Genomic DNA, 20,974 nt, shown 5'->3' with positions numbered 1-20,974 from the left:
CCACCTCTCTGCTCTGCTTTTTTCCCCAACTATTGAAGTATTTTGGAAGCAGAGAGTCTGTTGATGAAACTCAGTCAGTACTCTTGGCCAGTTTGCTGTTCCATATGTTCAATTTTAAGTAAATGAAATCTTTTATTCTTTCTCCTTCAAATGTCTCAAGAGTGAGTTACTGAGACTGTTAAGTTCCAGTTACTGAGAAAAGGGGCTGAACTAAACTGAGAAATTTGAATCTATTCTGCTCTGTGAGTCTCTGCACTTCTGCTACACAGCTAAAAGAATTTAACTAAAATCCAGAACTCTACAATAGAGTTGTGCTCACCACCTCCCAAGGTAATTGGTTGTGTTGTTGTATTGCTCTAATAGTTATGAAGGGTTTTTTTCCCCTCATACTAAATCAAAATCTAGCTTTCTGTTGCCCATTATTACGTGTCCTGCATTCTGGAATGGTCAAAAACAGATATTGCCCCTCGTCTGTATGACAGCCTTTCAAATATCAAGCCTTTCGTATCTCCCCTTGGTCATCTTTTCTCAAGGCTAAACATGCTCTAATATTTCAGTCTTTTCTCAAAACGCTTGGTTTCCAGCCCCTTCATCATCCTTGTTGCCCTCCTCTGAACTTGCTCCAGTTTGTTGACATTCTTCTTAAAGAGCCATGTCCAGAACTGGACACAGTACTTATGAAGCCTAAGCAGTGCTGAACAGAAGGGAACTAGTACCCCCTTTAACTACCACATGTTTTCCTCTCCACCTATGTCACATGGCTTTATACAAGCTGTTCAAAACAAAGCAATGGTTAACCAAGGGTGGGGGGAAGAAATCAATACCAACCCAACCACACCCTCCCTCCCACTCTCCATATTCCGCTCTCATGTCACAAACTGTAACTCCCTAAATCTTTTCTTCTACAACTTGACAGGCTTCATTATACCAGAGCAGATAAATGTTCATAAAAATATCCCTCAGTTCTGCCAAGAAATCTAAGTTATCAATGTTCCTTCAAGAAGATAAGATAAAATAAAATAAAGGAATGTAGCATAAAAATGCCTTGGCTTATCCCTCTTAAATTTGGCTGCAGAAACCCAAATTTAAGGAGTTACTAAGCCTGTAAATGTCATCCATTGCTGAAAATCAGGCAAAAAAAAAGTTACAGTCCTTAGTTAATTTCCAGTAGATACTGAAAAGTTTGGAAAACTGAGCTTCCTGCTCAAGGTTTTGATTCAAACCTATTGTCAATACACGTCCAAACAGTCTTACAATCAGTTCGCTATAAGTGAATCCTTTATGCACCTTCCTGGATATTAATTGGACTTTTCATCTGTACCTACAGTTCATTCCCATGTACTTTTTTGCTTTTGTTTTCAAATTGCCATACACACTTTGAAGTACCTATGCTTCTTGAAATAATCTTAGTATCTTAAATACTAATATATCCGTGATAGCATCAGCACAGCTCTAGTCTATGAAGGCTTCTGTCATAACCTATGTTAATATGCAAGACTAAAGGCCAAAATCATCCTGTATAGCCATGTAAATAGCGTAACTTTCGGAAATAAATTGCTGTAAATTAAGAAATCATTATAGCTGTGTCGTCAGTTGAAGGCTGAGTTACAGAACTCAGTATGCAACAGGCAATGTCTATGGTGATTTCTTAATTTAAAGAAACTCACTTGCAAAACTTACGCCATTTGTGTTACACCAGTGTAACTGGGTAAGAAGATTTGGGCCTTAGTTTTCTTTTTGCTCCAAGAAAACAATCCAAGAAATACTAATGGGTAATAGGGAGAAGGCAGAACTGCTGAACACCTATTTTGACTCTGCATTCCTCCAAAAGGAAAGCAGTGCTCAAGTCCAGTTATAATAAAAGAATAACAGAAGGGGTTGCTGCCCAAGATAGGCAAAGAACTGGTGGTGTGCAAATGTTTAGCCATTTTTAATTCATTCAAGTATTTGGAGCCGGATGAAGTGCATACAGAGATATTCAAGGACCTTGCATATGTATCTTGGAGCCTGTGTCTATTATCTCTGAGAATTTTTTGGAGAACAAGAGAGGTTCATGAGATGAACAAATGTCCTAGTTTTAGAAAGAGGTTGTCAATAACTGGAGGGCAACTATGACATCAATACCATGAATGTTCAAGAACAGCTCATTAAACAGTCAATCTGCGGGCATTTAGAAAAGAACCCTGTGAGTTCTAACAGTCCATGTGGGTTTCTCAAGTCATGCCATATGTCTCTTTTTGATATACTTACATGTTTGCTTGAATGAATGAAGAAAATGCTGAGAATAAAGTGTATCTTGATTTTGACAGGGCTTTTAAGAAGGTTGGACTTGATCCCTTCCAGCTCTATAGTTCTATGATTCATATCCAGCTAGCCTTGTAGAAGTTACAAGACCTTAGGAGACAATACTTTTACAAACATTTACAGTCAAACAATATCATGGAGCAGTGGTTCCTAACCTTGGGTAATCCAGGTGTTCTTGGACTGTAACACCCAGAAGCTTTCACCACTAGCTGTGCTGGCTGGGGTTTTTTAGAGTTGCAGTCCAGAAACACCTGGGTTACCCAAAGTTGGGAACCCCTGTCATGGAGCAATAGGATCCAACTCTGAAAGCAACAAAGCAAAATAGGAGAGTGGGAAAAGGCATGTGGCATGGGCCATGTGGGAATATTAGGTAAAGGTAAAGGTTCCCCTTGACAATTTTTGTCCAGTCGTGTTCGACTCTAGGGGGCGGTGCTCATCCCCGTTTCCAAGCCATAGAGCCAGCGTTTGTCCGAAGACAATCTTTCCGTGGTCACATGGCCAGTGTGACTTAGACACGGAACGCTGTTACCTTCCCACCGAGGTGGTCCCTATTTATCTACTTGCATTTGCATGCTTTCGAACCGCTAGGTTGGCGGGAGCTGGGACAAGCGACGGGAGCTCACTCCGTCGCGTGGATTCGATCTTACGTCTGCTTAGTCTTCTGACCCTGCAGCACAGGCTTCTGCAGTTTAGCCCGCAGGGCCACCACGCTGTGGGCTAAACCCGCAAAAATCTCATGCTTGTATAGTTTAAATACATTGTCTGGTTCCAGCTCTAGTTTTTGCTTTTGATGGGCTTGTTTTTTAAATATTTTAAAAACAAATATAATATCCTCTTTTCCTATGGAATATTACATTGTTTTCTGTACACATCTGATTATTTATGTCTGGGATTATCAGTGCAAATCAAAGAGAAATATGGTGCTGTTTGTCTTAATGGTTGTAGGCAACACACACACACACACACACACACACACACACACACATACAGAGAGAGAGAGAGAGAGAGAGAAAGAGAGAGAGAGAGAGAGAGAGAAGATTGGATTTGAAAGGCAAGATGTTGCAAAAACCTCAAAGCTTCAGACACCTCATCTTAACTAGAATAGGGAAATCAGTCAATGACTATAATTTTTTTAATAATGTTTTTTCTAAAATGGGTAAAACTTGTTTCTGGTATATAGTGTCTTCTAAGGGGATGAAGGCCACCAAACCTTGTACAAAAATATGCAGGGATGTGTGTGGATTGTTGTGCTTTAGGGGATAATATATCTATTGAAGAGACTGGAACACGACTTTTAAAAACCATGAGCAGAATGTGCTGAAGCTATCTATAACTGTTGGTTGTGGGGTTTTGTCCAACACTCCTTTCTGAAACATCTGGACCAACAGCCTATTCTGTAGCAAATCTCCAGCGACTCACATCACTTTGATAAGAAAAAACCATAGTTCAAATCCAATTATTAGATCAAACTAAAGTAGTTCAAGTGAGTCAATGGGACTTTGTTAAAGTAACACTTAAGTAATTTGGATTGATTGAATGAGTCTATTCTGGTTGGGACAAACTGGAGTTAGCCTAAGAATCATAAAATTAAGAGTTGGATGGGACCCCAAAGGTCATCAAGACCAATGCTGTATAGGAAATCCATAGCCAAACTATCTCTGATAGATGGCATTCAACCTCTGTTTAAATCTGCGCTCTACGTGGGGCTACCTTTGGGGTTGCTGCGGAAACTACAGGTGGTGCAGAATGCAGCGGCCAGATTAATCAGCGGTGTGAAAAAATACCAACATATTTCACCCACTCTGGCTGCCTTGCATTGGCTGCCCATCCGTTTCCGCATCGACTTCAAAGTGTTGATGCTCACGTATAAAGCCCTAAGCGGTTTAGGGCCTCGATACTTGGCGGAACGCCTACTCCCACCAAGATCTACCCGTGTCACCCGTGCGAGCCAGGAGGTGAGGCTGAGGAGCCTAACGCCGAGGGAGGCCCAGAAGGAGAAGACAAGAAATCGGGCCTTCTCGGCGGTGGCTCCTCGCCTCTGGAACAACTTACCTCCTGTGATCCGCAGGTCTCCCTCGCTGGCTGTCTTCAAGAAGCAATTGAAGACATGGTTGTTCCGGCAGGCCTTTCCATCATACACCTCTTTTCTGTTTTTGTTTTTTGTTTTGTGTATGATTTTTATATGATTTAATGTAATGCTTTCTTCTTTTAGAATTGTCTATTTTCGTTGTCTTATATTATTTTTATGGTTGTTAGCCACCTAGAGTGGTCCTTTCGGACCAGATAGGCGGGGTACAAATCAAATAAATAAATAAATAAATCTACAGTGAAGGAGGGTCTTCCGCCTTCCAGGGTAGTCCACTGCTTTGCAAAAACAGCTTTTACTGACAGGAACTTATTCCTATTGTATAGGCAAGGTTTCTTTTCTTGTGATCTGAATCCATTAGTTTGGGTTCTGCATTCAAGAGCCACAGGATCTAATGGCTGCTGTGGGTTTTTCGGGCTCTAAAACAAACTGGACATGCCCTAAAAAACTGGACATGAAATTCTATTTCAAAATACTGAAATACTGGACAACACCAGCAATCATTACGTCAGACTGCACAGGGAAACCACTGAAATCCACAAGCACCAGCAGAACTTCAACAAAAAAGAGGAAAGTGTGAAACTCAACAAAACTTGGCTCCCAGCTCTCAAAAATACAGTGTGCAAAAGGTCAACGAACTTCACCCAGCCACAAGGACAGGGGATCACTACACACAAAAGACCAGCTAATGACACCCATCAACCATAGTGACAGATAATCTCTTCTCCTTAGCACAACAATACACCCACAACAAGACACACTAATCACCCATCTACAGAAAAAGACAAAAGCCTATCTCACAGCCATAAATACTGCACTCCCTAGCCAACTACACCAGAGCACAGTGTAGTGCTCTGAAGATGCCGGCCACAGAGACTGGTGAAACGTTAGGAAGAACAACCTTCAGAACACGGCCAAAGAGCCCGAAAAACCCACAACAACCATTGAAAATAATTTTAGCCTCACCCCCCATGGAATGATTTCCTTGTTTATCTCTCATGCACTACTACTAAAATTTGCTCAGCATGAAACAGATATATATTCCACCTCCCTATCATGCTTTCCCATCTAATGAGTAATCACATTGTTGAACATTTTGTGGTTAAGCTATAACCTTGTGGCTGTCTTCAAAGATGTATAAGCATGTTGGCAAAGTCAGAAGGGAGGCTCCTTTTCATGCGGTGCAGCAATGCAAACAATTTGTCTGTGTTTCTGTTCTACTGCCAGCTCCAACACAGATCATACCCATCCCAATCATGTTTCCTGTGGCTTAACTGCTGTCAGCTAGGTGCTTGCCCCAGGGAGGTTGATTACGAGAGATTGCATTGCAGAAAGGGCTTAAGATCATTTTCAAATTAGGAAAAAAAGGAGATGGCTTGTGAGAGCCTCTGTTTTATTGGACCAATGAGGATTTCTTTACATCAGAGGGCTAAGCAGTGCTTATTAGAAAACTAAGTGCCAGAACTGAGGACACCTGAACCAATAAAGCAATGCAGCTAAACCTCTGGAATGGAAGCTGTGGATTGCCTTTTTTTTTTTTGAGAAAAAATATTGTTTTTATGAAAGCTACAAAAATTTGGAACCTGATCCATGAACAATTTCTTCTTCATTTTTCAAAGATTCTAGAGATATGCTAGCTAAGAGGGAATTTAGAGTGGAATGTTGGAAACAAAGCCAGTAAGTATTGCACATACATGTTGAAAATGTCGCACATTGAAATGTGCTTCTCTCCCAGCTATCTTTTTCCTAGTTACTTCTTTACTAGTTGAGTTCTCCCCCACTTCTTCCTGTTACCAAAACTGGTATTCATAGTTTATTGCTGGTTGATATTATCATTCTCTTTGCAAAGATGCTATAGGAACATAGCATCACGTTGTCGTTTAGTCGTGTCCGACTCTTCGTGACCCCATGGACCAGAGCACGCCAGGCCCTCCTGTCTTCCAATGCCTCTAGGAGTTGGGTCAAATTTATGCTGGTAGCTTCAGTAACACTGTCCAACCATCTTGTCCTCTGTCATTCCCTTCTCCTCTTGCCTTCACACTTTCCCAACATCAGAGTCTTTTCCAGGGAGTCTTCTCTTATCTTGAGATGACCAAAGTATTGGAGTCTCAGCTTCAGGATCTATCCTTCCAGGGAGCACTCAGGGTTAATTTCCTTCAGAATGGATAGGTTTGTTCTCCTTGCAGTCCAGGGGACTCTCAAGACTCCTCTCCAGCACCACAATTCAGAAGCATCATTTCTTCGGCGGTCAGCCTTCTTTATGGTCCAGCTGTCGCTTCCATACATCACTACTGGAAAAACCATAGTTTTGACTATGCGGACCTTTGTCGGCATGGTGATGTATCTGCTTTTTAAGATGCTGTCTAGGTTTGCCATCACTTTCCTCCCAAGAAGCAGGCATCTTTTTAATTTTGTGGCTGCTCTCACCATCTGCAGTGATCATGGAGCCCAAGGAAGTAAAATCTGTCAGCGCCTCCATATCTTCCCTTTCTATTTGTCAGGGGGTGATGGGACCAGTGACCGTGATCTTTGGTTTTTTGATGCTGAGCTTCAGACCATTTTTTGCACTCTCCTCTTTCACCCTCATTAAGAGGTTCTTTAATTCTTCCTCATTTTCTGCCATCAGAGTGGTACATATATTCTGCATATCTGAGGTTGTTGATATTTCTTCCTGCAACTTTAATTCCAGCTCGAGATTCATCCAGTCCAGCCTTTTGCATGATGTATTCTGCATATAAGTTAAATAAGCAGGGGGACAATATACAGCCTTGTCAAAAGTGTAGTAATGCTTAATTGCAGAATGTCCCTTTTTGTTTCATGTTATGGACTGCTTCCTAGTAAGATGAAAAAGTTCCTTTGATACAATGGAACTACATCTTGCCTCATTTATTAACCCTGCCCCCAACAAAAGGAACTCCAGTGCAAATGTAAGTAGAATGCAGTTACGCTACATAAATGCAGCAGGGATTCATCAAAGAACCATCCGTATTGCTCCAATGGACAAAAATGGGTAGTTGGACGTAGTTGATGGGTGGAATTAAGGGCTACGACTAAACGGCTCATTTAAACAACAAAGAAAAGAAAGAAATATGTGGTCCTATCAAATTTTATGTGTGAAACTGAAAAGCAAAAGAATGTAATTTGGTCTTCGAGCATGTTGCCAACCCAAATACTTTGGGCAAAAAGGCGAGTGAACATTTCAAATTAGCAATATAATAATAAGTGCTGTTGGCGTCACCCCAGAATGCAAATGGAGCAGGCAAACCGAGCTGTCTGTGGCCCAACAAGTGGTTCGTTTGCTGTCTGTTTCTGGCTTCATCACGAGCTCCCTTTCATCCTTTTCTGCCGCTGAGCAATTGGCCAATTAATTGATCAAAGCAGCACAACAGACTGGCTCAAAATCTCTATACAGATGATTGCACAACCAGTTATGATAAGGCCCCAGCTTGGTTCTTTAGGCAGAGATATCAAGGTGAAGATTATTGCTTTCATTCTTTCTTCCATGAAGAGAAAGCTGGGAAAGGCCTGAGCCAAATTTCTTTCTCTCCACTGACTCTGTGGAATCTGATTCAGTGAGCTGCATGCGAAAAGTCAATTTGCTACCGCGCCTTGTTGCGGCTGCTTGCTTGAATCTTCTAAAGCTGGCATGGCCTACATGTCTCTGGTTTGATAAGAGCTCCATAGAGCCAGATGGTGAGTAATGATGTTAACCACTGTGCAAGTAGTAGTTGTTCAGTGAACTCTGCTTCTTCTAGTAACTAATCAATGTAAACAATTAGAGATGGAATTCCCCCCTCCCATCTCAAAATATTCCTGCTATATTTGGTTTATCAGTACCATCCCATGCCTTATGGATGATTTTCCCTCCAAGTATACTTCCCATTCGTCTAAGAAAAATTTTTTTTGGAGAGTCTGATGGTTCGCATTACTGTTGGCAAATGTTGAATAATATAATAGCCAGTATTTTAAAATTAGTTCTGATGAATACATCTATCTGCAGCTGTTAATCCTACTTAAGAGATTAATGTAGCCCCCACTGAAAATCTCTAAGCAGAGACAGAGTTGAGCCTTAAATACATTATAATGAAATCCAAATGGAATTAAACAAATACTTTGAGATTAACACTGTGGAAAATGGCTGCCGTGGTGACCCCAAGGAGATGATTTTTTTTTTTGGTGTGGATTGGCAGAAAGCATAAGGCAAAGTCAAAAGGAGCAAGTTGACCTAAAGGGTAGAGAACACACATAATTTCATTCAACAAGCTAGTTTCATTGTCAGATCCAGGCTTGAAGAGGATACATACTGCATCCAGAATCCCCTACTCAGAATGTCCAGTTCTGCAAGTGGAAGAGGAAGCCCTGAATCCATCAATCTCAGTAAGACTGCAATAATATTTCATTAGTAGCCTCAGGATTGGTCAAGCAAGACAGTAGCCCACAGACTGGAAATGTTTAATGTACATTCCATTTGTCCAAAAAAGGTGATGCTAGGGAGTGCAGTAACTATAGGACCTTTGAATTAATTTCCCATGCAAGCAAAATGATGCTCAAGACATCTTCACTATCTTGTGGGGGGGGGGAGCTCAATACACCTTCATTATCTGGGGGGGGAGCTCAAGTCTTCCAAGTTTCCATTGGTTCCTAAGCCTTCGTTTCTTGTTGCAATGTTTCCTGGATGTAGCATTAGAGGGTGCCTTACAAGAAGCATTGCAGCAGCTTCCTTCCAGGCAAGCCTAAATTCTCTCGAGATGCAAAAATGTTGAAACTGAAGTGTAATTTGGTCACATCATAAGAAGACATAACTCATTGGAAAAGATAATGATTCTAGAAAAAGGGGAAGGTGGGAAGAAAAGAGGAACACCAAATGTGTGATAAATTGACTTCATTAAAGAAGCCACAGCTTTGCAAGAACAGACCAAGGCTGATAATGATAGGACATTCTGGAGGCCATTCATTCATTTGGCCTCTATAAGTCAGAGATGACATGAAGATATAAAACAATGACACCACAAGGATAAACCACATGATACACTTTTCAGGTTTTTAGAACATCAGGTAACTAGAACATTGTCTCAAGTAGTGAAAGTATGTGGTTCTTCTTCACTTACATTGCAATGCCAAGGCCCTCCTGGGTTGCTTACTCTTTGCTTTGCCAGATCACTGCCTCTGTCTGCTCCCCTCAGGTAGCTGCTGGTATCTGTCTCTTTTTTCAGACTGGCCCCTCCTTCAAAACTACCTTCCCTTTGCAACTTATAGGAGTATGTGTGAGTATCCTTCTCATTTCAAACCACTTTCCTTCCCCTTTGGGTGGAGGAGGACTCTTGACTCTCCTTGTGCTCCATCCAAGGAAGAGGGAGTTGATTTGTGCTCTCTTTGCCTGCTGACCTGCTTGATTAGGAACACTTGGGGTCTGCCTGGCTTTCTGGATCCCAAATTTTGCCAGTGCATATTGACTAAATTTTGCCAGTACACAGTATTCATCTTATGGCCACTAAAAACTAATAGTTAAACAAATGTGAGAACACAGATGCCAACAAGCACTGGTGTGACATTTGTGATGGTGTGTTTGTCCAATCAGCTTTAATGCATGCTTTTAACTGGAAGACATTGGAGTCAGAGAACAGAGAAGTTTTGGAAAGTGTGTTCAACAAAAATGTACAACTCAGGCCTCCTCACCTCAAAGAGCGCAGTAATACAGTGGTGCCTTGACTTACGAACTTGGTTCTGGAACTCTGGTCATAACTTGAAATGGCGGTAAGTCGAAGCACCATTTCCCATAGGAATGCACTGAAATGCAATTAATCCGTTCTGGCCGAAGGAAAAAAAATACCAAAATACCAAAACAAAACACTGCAAAAACCATCAGAAACACGATTAAACCATCAGAAACACGATTAAACCATCAGAAACATGATTAAACCATCAGAAACATGATTAATCCATTCTGGCTGAGGGGGGAAAAAGAAAGAAAAGCAAACAAACCATGCAAGACCCTTTGGAAATGCAAAAAAAAAAAAAAGCAAAGCAGATAGCAAACAAACCGTGCAAGACCCATCGGAAATGTAAAAAAAGCAAAGCAGAAAGTAAACAAACCGTGCAAGGAAACAAACCATGCAAGACCCTTCAGAAATGCAAAAAAGCAAAGCATAAAGCAAACAAACCCCCCAAGACCCATCGGAAATGGGGGGGGGAACCAAAAAGCAATCAACCCCACAAGACCCATCGGAAATGGGGAAAAAACACCAAACAAACCCTGCAAGACCCATCACAGCATAGAAACATAATCCCACCACCCAGCCCAAAGCCATGCTGCAAAATCCACCCAGACAGTTTTTGAAAAGCAGAAAGCAGCACCTTACCTTACCAGGCAGTCAGAAACCTCCTCTGATCACACTCATTCTAACCATTGGGGCAAAAGAGCTACAAAGAAGCAGCCTCTTTGCCTACCAACGGTTAGCAATTTGAATTCTCTGCCTTTCTCTCTTCATAACTGGAAGCTCCAGCCACAAGTCGAAGCAAAATTTTGCAGGCGGAACTGGTCATAACTTGAAATGGTCGTATGTTGGGACGTTCGTAAGTCGAGGCACCACTGTACCATGTTCCCCCCAAAATAAGACAGGGTCTTATACTAATTTTTGCTCCAAAAACCTCATTAGGGCTTATTTTCAGGGGATGTTTTATATTTTGCATGTACAACAATCTACATTTATACAAACACAATCATGTCATCTTCTTCTGATTGCTGCACAATGGTGGATGGCGGGCTTTTTTACTTAACTGGGGCTTATTTTTGGGGTAAGGCTTATATTATGAGCATCCTGAAAAATCATACTAGGGCTTATTTTCAGGTTAGGTCTTATTTTTGGAGAAACAGTGTAGTTGGTGTCCAACTTACACCTTTTCTTGACTACTACAATAGCTACACCAAGGGATAGGCTGATGCTGTCAATCCTAAGCCTTTTAAGAGACATGGCACCACTTACTGTGCAAAAGTCCAGCAGAAGAGAAACATAAAAGGTTCAACTTTGACTCTGATGGCTGGGGAACATCTAATGAATGGCGGGTGACCCACTTTCCATTCTTTAGAGGTTTCTTTCTACTCCCGAACTCTCAATAATGTATTACTTGTTCCCTTAAGAAATGTTTTTTTTTTTTTTAAATCCTCCTGACTTAAAATAAGGGCATGACTGTGATGAATGTTGAAAGGCCAAAAAAAAATGCATTGTATAAAATTATGGAATAATAGTAATTCCTGTCTTTAAATCAAAGAAGGAAAAATACTCAGCTCTACAAACTGAAACCAATATAGGGCTCTTTCTGTTCAAATGTGTGTTTTTTTAAATTCCCCCTAAGCATTGCTCCATATTTTCTTTTCTTTTCTTCTCCTTTTTCTTTCTCCTATTCTCTTTCCTTCTGTCCTCCTTTCCTTCTTGTGTGCTCTAAAATTTATCTCCAAAAGAGTTTTGCAATTGGAATGATGGTCTTTCTACGCTAAGAATGGCAGTCCCTTTGTATAAACAGTGACCCAGTTTCTCCATGGTGCTCTGTGACATAGACGTTATGAGGAAGTGCAACAAAAAATTGATCTCCACGTGGATATACAACACAGGGGATGTGGAAGTCCAAAGATCTGATGGAGTGAGATATTCCTTTTTAGAAGATATGACACATTTCCCTGACAAATATTTTCCTTAAACATTTTTTCATTAAAGAGAACAGAAAGAGAACCCTGATGGATCCAGTCATCGTGGGCAATTCATAGGAAGCTCACAATCATGATGTGAGGTCTACAGCACTTTCCCATTCATGTTCCCCAGCAGTTGGTATACAGAAGCATATGATGGACAGAGTCCTATCAGTGTTCACATAAGGTTTGAGGAACTTGCTGCAGTTAATTGCCCTTAACTGATAAGGTACTGGGGAGTATCTTGGTTATGCAAATGAGTGATTGATGAAGCTCACAGCCAAGAGAGTTAGCCACAAGCAATTATTTTGTGTTTGGGTGAGAAGTGGTTAACTGAGAAAAAAGGAACTGGGATCTCAGATTTTCCCTTGCTTGGTGTCATGTGGTAGTGAGCACAAGATGGTATGCTGTAGATCATCTTGACTTCTTACAACGTGGGCATAACACTGTGCAGCAATATCAGCCAATATCCTGGCAATTTGAATTGTGGATACAGAAGGACAATATCCCACATTTATAAATTGGAGGGTTTTTTTAAAGGAATCAATTAAGTATAACTTCAGTTTTTCCTTGCTTCAACATACCACTACTTGAATGTCTGTCCTCCTTTCCTGCTTATTTTTCCAAGTCCACTCCCATCTTTTTAACTCTTCATATGTGTTCCTTCTCTAAATGAGACTCTCTGTTAGTCTCAGTGTTATAGGAGTTGTGTGGCACAGTGGTTTAACTTCAGTACTGCAGTCAAAACTCTGCTCATAGCCTGTATTTGATTCCAGCAGATTCAGGCAGCCAGTTCAAGGCTGACACAGTTTTCCATCCTTCTGAAGTTGGTAAAATGAGTTCACAGCTCTCCAGGGGTGGAAGCAGTGTGTAGCCTGTATTAAATTGTAAACCATCCCAAGAGTGTTTTAAGGACTATGGGGTGGTACATAAGGAGCACACTATATATAACTAGTACTTTTATTAGACAATGCCCCTCCCCTTAGACCCTTATAATGCTACCACACACATCTTGACCCTTTTTTAAAAAAGTTTCATTTTGATTTCAGTCTTTGTCATTTAGTGAATTTGTTTCCTCTTCAAGTATCAGCAAGCCAGATTTTGGCTGAATATAAGGAAAAATTTCTTTATTGTTAGAGCAGTATGACAATAGAACCAGTTACCAGATCTCCAACACTGGAGGCATTCAAGAGAAAATCGGGCAACCACCTGTCAGATATCCTTTGATTTAGATCCTTGCATTGAGCCTTATAGGCCCTTTCAAACTCAGTCTATGATTCACAGGGTAAACTTTTGTTCACAAGAACCATGTCTAAATCACAGAAACCACCGTAGAACAGAGCAGTAGAGCAGAACAGATAAATTAAATAAATATAAATTAAATAAATAAATAAAAAATAAATAAAACAGATATTGGCAAACTCTAAATGTATGAAAGTAAATGTCAACAGTGGATAGCATAACTCCTGGAGCAGTGGTCCCCAACCTTGGGCCCCCAGATGTTCCTGGACTTCAACTCCCAGAAGCCTTCACCACCACCTCTCCTGGCCAGGATTTCTGGGAGCTGAAGTCCAAGAATATCTGGAGGCCCAAGGTTGGGGACCACTGTCCTAGGGGACACGGAAAGTCTCTCCCTGAAGACCGTGAAGAATGTAAAAACCTGTGGGTGGGCAGTGATGGAGCCTTGTTGGTTGGTCCTTCTGTTCTAGAAGCACCATTATATTGCTATTAACATGAACGAGGAAGAGGCGCCAGCATCACAACTCTGCAATGTATCTATATGAACTTTGTCAGCACCACGAGGGTTATAATATCAACAAATTTTAGGTTCTCTGGTGGAAAAAACATATCCTGATCATTTTATATGAAATTTTAAAAGTGCCTGGCGTAAAATCCCTGATTACTCTGACTTTCAGCATCAGTAATCCACCCTGAGGTGGATTACCATGTGACCAAATTTCCTACATATCCATCAAAAAACAAAAAAGCTGTAATTCTTTCCATTCTCAATATAAGGGAATGGAAGGTATGAAGATTTTGCCTTCTGAATTTTGACTCAAATTTGGATTTCAATCTGAATCAGATTGGATCAGATTCAAATCCATCCAGACCAATCCTAGTTGTGGCACCAGAAAAGAAAAATAGTAAGAGGAATACAAAAGATACAAAGTGTATTTCTTTGGTGGGAAAGATTGACAGAGATGTTACGGTCTCTGAAAATAAGGTAAGTGTACGGTGGCCGAAATCCTGTTGTGCATTTACACAAATAGTCTAATGTTTGGAAACAAATCACCATAATTTAAGAAAAAAAACCATAGACATTATCTGTTGCATACTGAGTCACATGACTCAGGGTACAATAGATAATATACCTATGAAAGTTTCTTACCTTACATCAATTCACATGTAAAAGTTACGCTGCTTACCTAAGCTAAGACAAGATTCCAGCGAATTCATGTTAAAATTGCCGTATCAAACATGCTTTCTCTGAAATTAATTACCTTATTAATCTAGGTAATGTTCTATACATATATAATACTACTAAATTAATAAGGTGGTGTATATAGGATGTGTGTGTTTGTGTTTACACATACACCAAATATACCTTTTAAACCCACAGCCACACACAAAAAATTCAAATTACAGTAAGCAATAGAGCTTTTCGGACACAACAGAGTTACTACAGGAACATTTTTATGATATACAACATTCTTTAGAAAACAATTACTTTTGAAGCAATGCATTCAAAACTCTTTAACTGTAAGAAAAGTCAGAAGAACTTAGCCTATATTGGTGAGTAACTGTACAGAGTTTAGATTGTTAGTTTGTGAGAAGGAATGGAGGGGGCATGGAAATCTAAAGAAGCTGAATGAGTTGATTCTTCTGCAAAATGATTGACAACAGTTTCAAGGTCAAAAGCTTCTGATAGTTTATTTTCAGTTGCCAACAAAGCAGTGGTACGTAGTTGTTCCTGACACAGGCTGCTCCTTATGATCGTCTTAATTTGCCACAGACCTGAAAATGTTAATTCACACCCAACAGTTGATGGAGATATTCTGATTGTTACAGTACCTCGTCTATGGGGTTCACTAAAAGGCAGGTTCAGTTCTTCAAGTGTTTGCTTAATTGTATCCATTTTTATTTATCTTTGTTGTTCATGCCTCTCTAAAAATGTTGGAAGAAATCGTGAGTTCTGCTTCAATTGCACCCACATCACGGCTTCAATGTCCTGTACATCTTCCGAGTTTTTCTGAATGAAGAAAGTATAATACTGTATAGAACTATACAATACTTGTATCGTATTGAGCATGCTAATCACAGTTAGAATACTGTAGTGTTTGTTTCTGCTCCATTGTTCCTTATCTGTACCATTGGAAGGTGTGTGCATGAAACATTTTGCCTGCACCAAAGGATGAAGCCGGACTGCTAGCATGATGATGATTTACACATTGCCTCACAAATGAACTAAGATTTTCCTGTTCTGACATCAGCTCCTTTTGTTGTAACTGCAGCAAGATTTGTCTGTGAATTTTGCAGTCCTGAGGCCCAGTCTCTCAGGCTAGAAACGTGGTGGTGGTGGTAGTCAACATAGCGCTATTTTTTTTTCCTTCTGCCGTAGAGCTAGCAATTCCGGTGTATCTTATAACTTTGGAAGACAGCCAGAGTGGTGACTAGGCCCTAATGAAACCCCATCCTCAGATGCTACCAGACAGAAGGCATAATAATCAAAATAACCAAACTGCACAGAATTGCTGATGGTTTTGTCCTGCTTATTTGCTTTGGCAAAAGGGATGGTTTGGACTCAGCCTTGTCATGTGTCAGAGATGGCAACTGCAGAGCAGAAAGGTAGCATACCTATAGCAACTGCCCAAGATATAGCCAGAGAAGGAAGTACTCAGGTAGGGCAGCTATAAATAGCACTTACTCGAACAGATCACATTGCACTTGCACCAGACACAAAATGGTGGCTTTTACTGGGGCCTCTGGAATCATCCTGCTGTTGCCATATTTTTGGCTGGACCTACATCCCACCCTCTCCCCCTCCACACACACTATAAGAACAAAAGCTGTGGAAATATGGTAATACAATGTGAGGAAACAGCCAAAATATTGTTGGACAATCTACAAAATAGGCATATTAACTGAAATGGCTTATTCTGCTAAAATAAATTTGGAAGCCATGCACATAGGAGTAAGGCATTTTCTTGAAAAAGAAAATAGGAGTTTTTAACAAACCAATTCTCTTTACTTTACCACCTTTACCAGAATTTCTGAGCTCTGTCTACCACTGTATTTTGGAAAATGAGTTGCATGATTGTTTGACAGATTCTATCAGTCTGGGGCTTTTCTTAAATATGCTACCATGACTGCTAGGTTATGTCAAAATTCAAGAGAGCAAGACAATGAAATGAAATAAGCTACCAAATTCCCAGATGCATTTGGTACCTCATTTCTCTTCTCCGTGAGTAGTCCTCAGTACAAACTAAACATAGGCTCAGGTTTTCCATGAGCTCATGTTCAACACAGAGACTAATGAAACCTTCCCCACATTCAGACAGATTAAAAACAACGAGCACTGGTAGTTAATGCCTCATTATAACAGGTCCTGTACATTTTTAATGTTCTTTTTAATGATTTGGTGCTGGTAAAAAGCACTAGACTGACATCTCTGGAAAAATGAAATTGTCTGCTTACCTTCAGGTTTGACACAAGCTAGTCACCAAGGGCCATACCAAAAAGAGGACCAATGGAATCACTAAGCCACCTGGAACACTGACTTTTCTAATTTTTGAAAAACATTTCTAAAAAGAGACCCAGCTTTTAATTTATGGCGCTTCCATAAAGGGTGAAAGCCAATTATGTCCATCTGTTGGTGGAATAGTTTCTGCCAGTAGAATGGATTCTCTCTCTCTTTTTCTCTCCTGCATTAACCCCCTGAATTTGATGGAGAATGTTAGCAGACTTTCCAGAATGGATTTCAGTCCATTCAGGTTTTATTAGATGGAAGTCTTTTTGCATGATGTTGAACTAGGTGTGCATCTCTCTCTCTCTCTCTCTCTCTCTTTCTGTGTGTGTGTGTGTGTGTGTGTGTGCATGTATGTATGTGTTTGTACACAAGTGTATGTTACTATGTATGTGTAAAAAGACACACATTGAAAAATCTATCATTATCAGTGGCCAAAAGTCTGTTGCTTAGCATAGTAAATCACACTAGAGAACGCGCATTGAATCAATGGGAATTTAGTAATTCAACTCCTATGTTAGTTCCATTGACTCAAATGGGCTGTGTTGAAATAAATCACAATTGGAGGAGGCCTATCAGCGAAACTTATGGAAGAGTTGACTCATCAATTCCCATTGATTCAATGAGCCTACTCTAGTGCGATTTACTGTGCTAAGCAACAGGATTTTGGCCACTGTCATTTTTATTTAGATGCCCTTTTCTAAAAGAGACTCAAGGTATCTTACAATAGTTAAAATAAAGAAAATATAATAATTTGAAAAAAAATTCTAATTTCCTCATTCTCATTAATTTAAGTAGTCTTGATTCGATGACACTTGAACAAGTGGTTTAAAGCCTAGGACGATTCTTTGCCTTTAACCAAGTACAAGACAAAAAGCTGTCCTCGCCCTAATACGTATGTATCTCTTTCCATTTGAGAAGCAAAGCATACAAATACAAAAGGACTGACAGATAGTTAAGAAAGACAGAAGCAAGTCTTTCAGTGCTTCAAATTCATGAAGCAGCTGTCATCCTAATTTAGGGCAGGTTGTAGAATTCACATGCAAATTCGGTCATTTTGTGAAAAAAAATTGGCCAATTTGTGCATAAATTGGCACCAAATATTATCCTATCCCAAAGTGAGAAGCCTTCCAAGAGGACCAGAATGTTTTTCAGTATCTTTGCTGGTGAAGCAGTAAGAACTACAGCTTTGTCCCTGTGATACTCCACAGCAGAATATGTTAGCACCACATGGTGCTAACACGTGTCAAACAAGTGGATGTAACTCTTAATGAAACATTCAGGATTATTATTGGTTGCCTGACACTTATCCCCACTGAAAAAAAGTCCATTATTTGGCTGACATTGCCCTTTAGAAGTATGTTGAGAAGTGCTAGCAAATAATGAATGAAATAAGATAATACAATGCCAAACCTGTCCACTTTATGGACAGCCCACCCCCATAGGCTAAAACTAAGGAAAAAATTTCTGCACATCTCTCAAGTGCTAAATATTAAACCAGAAGAGGCTAGGCTAAACCTATAGAGACAAAAGCAACGCAGACAAACAGATATCCATGTATTAAAGTCATGTGTTATAGAGGCTGACATCCTTTATGTCTCCAGAAATATAGTCTACTTCTTAGGCTACTTGTTCATCACATCTCTGAAAAAATTATGGGGTCTTGCAGAGAAGGACAGCCAAGAAGGAACCAATTCTTCATCATAAGTCATCTGTGTGGCCGCACATCTCCTGCAGTTCCCTTCCCCCACCCCACCCCAGTACCTTCACTTACCCGCCGGTGTGCATTGCTCCTTCCCTCCCTGTCATGCAAATGTTCAGTCTGGGCACTCAGACGAGGAGGTGGGGCAGCGATTCTTGCAGCATTGCTTTTGAGTGGTCACCTGCTGGAGGAGGCAGAGAAGGGAGGTCCGGTCTACTGCCCATCTTTAACCAGCTCCCTTCTTTATCCTCCCCAAGTCTGTGTGTTTCGTTGGATCTTCTTGACCATAGTTCTTTTTTCCAGCCAACAGCAAGACAACCCAAAAATGTGAGAACAAGCAAATTAGCATTTATTTATACTGTAATTGGGTACAAAATCTCTTCTTCATTGTGGAGTCTTGACAGAAGATCTAGCTCACTGCTAAGTCTATAGACTTTGAGCAAGTGAGCGTTGTTTGCCTCCCACCCCGGAAAAGGCAGAGACATCATAGAGACACGTGATGGGGTGGAGAGAGGAACCTATTTAGGTGACTCACCCAGCGCACATTGTCCTCTTCTTTCCGGGCACCCACCCGCCCTCCCTAAATCTAGTGTTAGTTTTTCTGGTCACCATCTGGGGCTGGATAGGAATTTTTGACCTTCATCCTGATTGGCCTTGGATGGGGGATTTTTCGCCTATCTCACACTGGATGAGAGTTGTTGGCTTTCGGTGGAAACTAATTTGGTCACACTGGCAGGTAGTGCGGAAATAACCGGTATTTCAGTGTGTCCCAATTTGTAAAATCAGGTAGCCAACAGTGCATCTGACCTTCTGGCATTGCGGATCGTGCGATTACAGTGCCTGTGGGGGGAGGATGTGCTGGGCCACTTCCGGACCAACAATCATCAGTCAAAGATGTCTTGAGGTCTGGGGGTGTTTATTAGTGGCTAACCAGGATCCTGTGGTCTCGGGACCGCCGGAGCTTGGGGGTTGGGGATTCGCCCATTTATTGATCAGGGGGTATGGGAATACCCCCATTTAACCGGCTTTCCGCACTACAGCAGGCTCCGATATTCTTTTACTGGCTGAAAGGCAATTTTTCCTGAGTTCATTATTTAAATAAAGTGTGGCCCGCATTTAATCCAATTTACTGTCTCATGTCTTTATTCCGGGGTTGGGGTAGCAAAACTTAAATTTACTGTAGCTCTCAGTGAGTGTGGCTGTCTTCAAAAGCAATCATATTTAATTTCTACATTAAGTGCCTACAAATCATGTATACATTTGATGCTTTCTGTGCCAAAGAAAGAACATGTGACTTTTCAAAACAGCATTTGTACAACCACCGTCTTACTATTTTGTTGTGGGCCATGAATTCTGAGAAAGAGCAACCTGGATAAGCTTCATTCATTGATCTGCGCTGTCATAATAATCCTTCATGGCAGTTCCTAGGCAAAGTTAGCACCTCAATATTTACTGATGATGAGTTAATTATGCGCATCAACTCCCATAAGCATTCTTATGACAGGGCAGATCAGCAAGCTTACCTGGGTGAACTTTCCAGGAAAGTACAGTTCGAGACAATAAGAAGGATTGTTAAGTTACCCATGCAAGTGAACATTTAATCCTTGGAGTGAGCTCAGTAGCTGACAAACACAAGCTATCTGATACAGCAGGAGATATTAATTTTGCCTAGTGGCTTTGCTGTCTGGTTGGTGGCCTGCCATCGACCTTAATAGAGAGAGACATTCAACTGCTGTGGCTCATTCTTAACAGGATTACTTTAGCTGCCTGTATTAGAAGCTTAAATGGGACTGAACGAAATGCTGGGCCCAATGCTGGCTGATGATGCATTTTCATCAGTTCATAACAAAACTGAATCATTTGGACAGCTTGTAGAAATGCATTTAATGCTATTTGGAAAGAGAAGATACTTGGGTTTGGCAGCCCAATTTTATGCATAGACAGGATTGAAGTTAATATGGTAGCAAGTTGATGTGTCATGAGATTCCTAAATCCATGATCTTTCACTTCATTTTCTCTCTCTGCTTCCCTTCTCTCCATTTGCTCCTTACTTCTCTTTTACTCCACCCTGAGTGATATCATTTTCAGTGATTGTAGAAAAGTATTCATAATAAGAATCAAGACTTTGCGTGGGTAATGTGAGAATGCTTTCTGTTTATAGCATAGTCAACGATAGAAACTGTAAATAGCAATGCAAGGGTAGGATATTATTTTTATTGAACCACACAAATTGCAAGCTTTCATGGGTAAATATCCCACTTCCCTAGGCTGTGCTCCATAGTGCAGAAAAAAAATTATTGTTACTGTAGTTCAGAGTCCCAAAAATTCATGGCAGATGTCTCTGCTGAGTCTGTCAGCACAAGATGAGTTAAAGTGAGCTGGGAGGGGTGGTTTCAAGTTTATTCCCTTGTAACATGCTTGAAATTTCCCATCCCAAACTCCAGACAAAGATTT

The 20,974-nt window shown here is 40.6% G+C and overlaps 1 long non-coding RNA gene across 1 annotated transcript; it reads right to left on the bottom strand.

The window, feature by feature from the left end:
• Positions 1 to 13,688: 13,688 nt before the first annotated feature.
• Positions 13,689 to 18,809, bottom strand: LOC144586757 (uncharacterized). The gene is made up of 2 exons (XR_013541774.1): positions 18,593 to 18,809; positions 13,689 to 15,324 (listed from the first exon to the last, which is right to left on the bottom strand). It is a non-coding gene; the product is annotated as an uncharacterized LOC144586757 (long non-coding RNA).
• Between the last annotated feature and the right edge of the window lie 2,165 nt (positions 18,810 to 20,974).

Source organism: Pogona vitticeps, chromosome 1 (assembly GCF_051106095.1).
Source record: "Pogona vitticeps strain Pit_001003342236 chromosome 1, PviZW2.1, whole genome shotgun sequence".
NCBI lineage: Eukaryota > Metazoa > Chordata > Lepidosauria > Squamata > Agamidae > Pogona > Pogona vitticeps.
The sequence above is the reverse complement of the archived record's forward strand: the minus strand, read 5'-3'. Positions and strand labels throughout refer to the sequence as shown.